Source organism: Tauraco erythrolophus, chromosome 19, assembly GCF_009769465.1.
Source record: "Tauraco erythrolophus isolate bTauEry1 chromosome 19, bTauEry1.pri, whole genome shotgun sequence".
NCBI classification, from domain to species: Eukaryota; Metazoa; Chordata; class Aves; order Musophagiformes; family Musophagidae; genus Tauraco; species Tauraco erythrolophus.
The window spans coordinates 2,178,981-2,185,629 of record NC_141483.1 but is presented as its reverse complement, the minus strand read 5'-3'; positions in this window follow the sequence as shown (position 1 = coordinate 2,185,629).

The window sequence follows — 6,649 nt, the reverse complement described above, 5'->3', positions numbered from 1 at the left end:
CTCATCCAACCTGGCCTTGAACACTTCCAGGGATGGGGCAGCCACAGCTTCTCTGGGCAATCTGGTCCAGTGCCTCAGCACCCTCAGAGTCCAGAATTTCTTCCTTAGATCTAATGGAAATCTCCCCTCTTTCAGTTTAAAGCCATTGCCCCGTGTCCTGTCACTACACACCTGTGTCCAAAGCCCCTCTCCAGCTTTCTTGTACCCCTCTAGGTACTGGAAGGTGCTGGAAGGTCTCCCCGCAGCCTTCTCTTCTCCAGGCTGAACAGCCCCAACTCTCAGCCTGTCTCCAGAGCAGAGGTGCTCCAGCCCTCGCATCATCTTTGTGGCCTCCTCTGGACCCGCTCCAACAGCTCCATGTCCTTCTTGTGCTGGGGACCCCAGAGCTGAACGCAGCACTGCAGGGGGGGCTCACGAGAGCAGAGCAGAGGGGCAGAATCCCCTCCCTGACCTGCTGCCCACGCTGCCTTGGATGCAGCCCAGGGCACGGTTGGCTTTCTGCGCTGCCAGCGCACGGTGGCGGCTCGCAGTGAGCTTCTCAACCAGCATCCCCAAGCCATTTTATCAGCTTCCCCAGCATTTGAAGGCCACCCCTTCGCCTTCCCCACCTAATTTCCACAGGCAAGAATGTTCTGAGCCTCCTCAACAGTTTTTGTCTGCCCCTTTAGGAGCCAAGCACGACCTTCCCAGCCGCTCAGCCCCCAAACTCCACCCCCAACAAAGCACCACAGGCACCCCAGCACCCATCCCCACAGCAGGGTCCCATCCAGCATCGCTCCAAGCCCCAGCACGCATCAACCCAGCCTGCGGTCTCGCCCCACTGGCCCCAGCACAGCCCAGGTCTTGCTCACCGCTGGGTCCGAGGACAGCTGCAGCATGGTTCCCTCGGGAGAACCAGTCCCACAGTGCTCCCCGGGAGGCTGTGGCCAAGCCTCTTTCCCACACCCCCCTGGCATGGGCAAGCAGCACCCCAGGTGGACCCAGCACTCTCCTGCCGGGTCCATTGTATTTAAGGTGTGGGAGTAAAACACGGTAATGGGACAATTCATTTTCCTCTGAGCCAAGCCCAGGGGCAGGACCTGGGGGAAACCACCAAGAACGTTTGCCCAACCACACAGCAAGGGATCCCCACGGCCAAAATCTTCTCCTTCCCAGCACGGCAGCTGCCCGGAGCCTCCCCCCATCCCTGCAGGGAACAAACAGGATTCACAACGTGGAGGCTGCAAAACTGACGCCGAGCCAAGGCATTGGTGTAAACGCAAAACTAACTCAGAAGCAGCCCAACACGTTGGGGTCTGGGGGCTCCGGGGAGGGAGCGGGGACCCATCACGCAAGCGTTATCACCCACCGGATCCACGGGCCTGAAAATAGCCACCAGTGAGTGAAACCCAACCCAGGGCTCGGCCACCGCAGCAGCACTGCTCTAATCTCAGCGTCTGAGCTCAGGGGTGGCCGTCCCCTCCCACGTCCGTGCCCCCCCCAAATCCCAGGGCAGCAGCCAAGGTCATGAGAGCCTGTTAGAGCGACATCAGCTTGATGGACACAGCCGGTCCCCACACTCGGGGCATCCCCAAGCACCTGTGGCCACAGCAGCCAGCGAACCCGGTGCTGCCAAAGCCCCTCAAACACCCATAAATAGGGATTTATGGGATGATTTTCCAAGATTTATGGCATGATTTTACAAGGGACCTTCACAAACCCTCTTCTAGAGCTGCTACACAACTGGGTGTAAGCATGGTGGGATGACACAGAAGGCATCGTGTGTCTTTGCCCGCAGAGCTGGGGATGGTGCCCTCACCCTGCCCATTGCCATGGGGCTGGAGAGGATGGGGGGGCAGCACCCAGCTAAGCTCTCCCCACTGGGGATGATGAAGGGAGGAGAGGCTGAAGGCTCACCCACAGCACCTGGTAGCAGCTGGGTTGCTGGGCTGGAAACAGGGACGTGGAGCCAGTGGGTACCACAGAGCACCCCTACTCCATGGCTGTCCTGAGGGTGGGGGCACAGAGTCTTCCTCATGCCCTCTAGAGCCCCACAGTAGTGCCTGGCACCCCAATGTGCCCAAAAAGGTCAGCCCTCAGTGCCAGCTGCCCAAAACCCACCTGGGTGGGCACAGCCCTCCAGGTGCCCAGGCATGTACCCCTGAGCCCCAGGTTTATTTTCCAAGGGGACCTTCAGCACTGCAGCCCCATCTCCACAGCACATCCAACAGCATGGGGGTGCCTCACCCCCCCCCCCCCCAGGCCCAGGTTTGCTGAACAGACACAGAAATCCCCCCTGCCCCAACCAAACAAGGAGTAAATAAAGAGCTGGGAGGTACCAGTTTCTCTACCTGGTGGTGCCAAGGGCACAGCACAGCTTTTCAGCCCTCGGAGGAAGCTGCAAGTGCAAAGTTTAGGGTAAAAAGCTGGGAAGTGGGAATCATTCCTCCTTCCCAAGGCAGCTGGGAGGAAAGGGTCCTCCTCTGGGAGCCCCCGCACCATCTGTGGGCACAGGACAAGGCAGCCAGGGCTCAGGTTTCTGTCCCAGAGGGACACATAAAAATAGAGGTGAGGAACGAGCTGGGAATCTGCTGAGCCATGGGACAGCAGGACCACAGGGACTGGGACCAGGGCAGCCCGTTCCCCAGCAGGCAGGGGAGGATGGAAACCAGCTCCCTTATACACCCTGGCTGGTATTAATCCCACTAACGAGCTGGGTCTTTCTGCAAAGCGGGATCAGCTCCGCTCCGGCTCAGAGCAACAATCCTGTTAAAGGCTGGGTGGCCGCCCCGGAAGCAGCCAATTAGTCGGTGCATCGTCAGCCCCCGCCATGTTTTCCAGGACATCCATGGTGGAGCGGGCTGGGGCTGTCCCACGTGTCCCGCTCCCAGGGCAGGACAGCCCTTGATGAGCTAATCAAGCCCTAACGAAGGGCTAATCAAGCCCCAGCCTGTGCCCACCCATGCGGCACCTCCCCCAGTCGCTGCTGGGGTGGCTGCGGGGAGCTCAGCCTACCCCTGGCCCCCCCAGAAGGGCCCAGCCTTGTGCTCCAGCACCGAGGGCTCCTTGAAGCTCCTGAGAAAGCCCTGGGGAAGAAATAAATCACAGTGGCCCAACAATACCCCATTGTCGGGCACGGCTGCAACCCCAGCCCGTGCCGGCGCCATGCCTGTCCCAGCGAGAACTGGCACCAGCAGGATAGTCCGGGCCCGGATCAGTGATGCAGGACCCCCGCGAGCCCCATCCTGGCTCCGGCTGCAGCACGAGCGTCACGTTGATACGCAGTTTTCCTGCTCTGCAGACTCTGCGCAGCCTCAACCCCAGCCCAGACCCCCAAGCACTGGGCTGGGACTGGGGATGGCACCAGCTGCAGCCACTGCTGGGTCTCACCCCCCGGCCTTGGGGCTCGGCTCCCCACCAGCCCTTTTTTTTCTCCCATTCCTGCCAATCCAGAGCCAAAAGGAGAAGATGAACCCACCGGCAGCAGACACGGCGCTTGGAGCCGTCCCTGCGGTGACGGCGCGGTGTCTGTGCCAAGGCAGTGGCCGGTGGCCTTGTCCAACAGCCCAACGCACCATTTCGGTGCCCACGCAGCTGATTTAAGACCAAGTCAATAAAAGGTTTCGGCACGTGCTTAATTGTGGGGGCAAATTTTCTATCATTAGTCCCGGTGTGTCCGGAGGGAGGGTGGGTGACCCGAGCAGCACCTGGAACACATGGGAACCTCTCCGGAGCCACCTTCCCTGGTGAAAACACAGGTGGCTTCTGCCTTCCTCCTTCTCCACCAACGTAGCTTTGGGCTAGTAACATTTTGGGGGGCACCTAACAGCCCCCCTTGATGACTTTGTCCTCTCTCGCCAGCTGAGCCTGCTGCACCTCTGTCGTGCCACCGGCACCGGCACCCAAGCAGGAGCCATGCCCACCCCGACCCCCTGCCCGCCGTCCCAGAGCACTGCCGTGGGCTGTCCCCGGGAGGGCTGGAGCTGGCATCCCAGGGGTTCAGCTCCTCTATCGCTCCCTGCCTTTATCCTGGGAAATATTAATGGCTCGTGATTCACCGGCAGCGAGAAGGAGGTTACGGCCACGTGTGTGTGATCCTGCCACTCTCCCGTCCACACGCGTGTGCGTATGCACATACGTATTCCGAGGCGCCTCTGATCCATCGATCCAGCTGTTTTGGGGCTGGATCCCACATTTATCCCCATCCTGGTGCCGGCATCTCATTAGCCACAAGCTGGGAGCGCGCTCAGCATCCCCGCGCCAGGCTCGGCGGGGGCTCAGCGCCGCCGGTGTTCCCAGCAGTGGCTCCATCCCCAGAGCTGCCCGGTTACACACACCAGTGCCAACCAGTTACGCTCCCAACCGGTGGGAACCCTCTGGATTTACACCTGTTTATCACCCGTACATGATGGTGCCATGCAGCCAGGGGGGTGGCAAAGCCCCTGCCATGGTGGGGCATCGAGTGGTGGCTTTTTACCCCCAAACCTCCCCGTTTTCTCTCCTCTGGGACATCCACACCTGACCGCAGCCATCTCCTTCCACCCGACCTCATCTTTTCCCAGGAAAATCCCCTCCAGCCGGCCCCGCTGCCGCTCCCCACCCGGGATGTGCCTGGTTTAATTGGTTTCGGGCTCCTGCGGGCTTTGGAAGATGAAAAGCCGTCGACAGGAGCAGTGTTGAGCGTTTCATGGTTTATTAATGGGGACCCGTCATTATTTTACCTTTCAAGCGCTCGGGAGACGGCGAGGAGGGAAGGAGAAGGACAGGGGTGGGAAGCACCGCCAACCCTCCGCGATTTTCTTCTCCATCTCCAACGCTGGGCACTGCTGGCCTCAGCCTCCCGAGCAACCGCTGCTGCTTTCCCATTTCTTTTTTTTTTGCAGATTTATGGTGCCCCCCTCCCCCAATAAAACAGCATGGGAGAAGCAAACAAACAAAGCAACAGATGCCAAGAGCCTCCAGCGCTTCATCACCGGGCTCAGCCGTCCCCGCGGGGGTCCGATTGGGAAGGAGCATCCCCCCTCCCAACACACACCCCACTCCAAACCCCTCCACCGAGCGGAGATTTATCCGCTGCCTCTCCCATTATTTGCCCAATTCCCATCTTTTCAGCTCCCATCCAACCGTTCACCGGGAATTATGGTCCCCAAGGGCCGGGATGCGACCGCTGCCATGGCAGAGAGGGAAAAGGGGGGTCCGGCAGTGCCCTGTTTGCCCCCCTAAAGGGTCGCTGGAGCTGAGCATGGCACACAGATGCTCTCGGGGGGGTCTGACGGAGGAGAGCGGTCCGGACCCCACCATGGAGAACCATTCCCATCCCACTGGCGCGGAGCCGGGAGAGGGCGGGAGTCGCGGAGCAGCGCAGGGATTTGCAAAGTGGGTTGGGTGGTGGTTGGGTTTGGGGTTGGGTATTTTTTTTTGTTTTGTTTTGTTTTTTGCTTTTTTATTGGCATAAATAATTCATACACTGTCACCTCACCGAACACTGCACAAGAAACCACGGGAACAAACGGCGATCCACTTCTGCGGGGCACAGAGCTTCGCACTCAGTCACACAGCGGCAATTATAAATACTTTCTTCGAGTGTAGAAAAACGTTAGAAATGTTACTGTACAAATTTACAGCGGGGACATCCGGCATGCCTTTCTCAGCCATTTTTGTTGTTGTTGTTGTTGTTGTTGTTGGGTTGAGGATTTTTTGATTTTTTTCTTTTGATTTTCTTTTTTTTTTTTTGCACCGGAATCAACCGTTCTTTTCCAGTGACGAGAGTTTCGCAACAACGACAGCAAAATATATATATATATATATTTATGTATATATTTATAAAAAGAAAAGGGAACGAGGAAAAGGGCGATGAAAGTCAGCTCATTCTGCAACGGTCAGAACTAACACCGAGAAAACAAAGCAGGCCATCGAGTTCAGTTTGAAACTGTACAGGTTTTCGAGCTCGTTATATATGTATATATCTATATACATACATATAGAGATATGTATATATATTTATATATACCTTATGTACAAGAAAATGGAACGGCGCACTTTACAGGGACCAGAACTTCAAGGCGGCTTTTGCAGCTGACCAAGCTTCCCAAAGAATCACTATTTGCCAAAAAAAAAAAAATTAAAAATAAATAAATCCAAATAAATTAAAATAAATAAAAGGTGAAGAAAGGAGGGAGGGAAGCGAAGGCGTGGATGGGGGTTGCAGGCAGCATCTCATGGGTCTGAGACCAACTCAGACCCCTTCTCCTTAGCATGGCCAAAGAGACAGAGCCGTAGGCACCGACTCTTCCAGAGCATCTAGCAAAGGTTGAGCAGCTCCTCCACCTCCGAGACATCCATCTCTGCCCACCGCCTGTCTTAGATCTCCATCGTCGCAGCTCCTGCCATGGTCAAGTACCGGATAAAAGTCATCGGGGCCGGGCTCTGAGCTCATCATCCCCAGGAAGGGCCCAGTCATGGCTCAGCCAGGATTTGGATAATTCAGGGGAAAGGTGGATGGAAGAAGAACAAGGACCAGGGGATATCATTTAGCAGCCAAAGGAGGACGTAGTGCTTTGGGGCCATCACCAGCCCCAAACACGGTGTTCCCCACGAACATTGAAACGCTGGAAAAAAACTTAAGACAGCAGCAATGTCAGGGACTGGGAAACTCGGGGAAGAGCCTTGG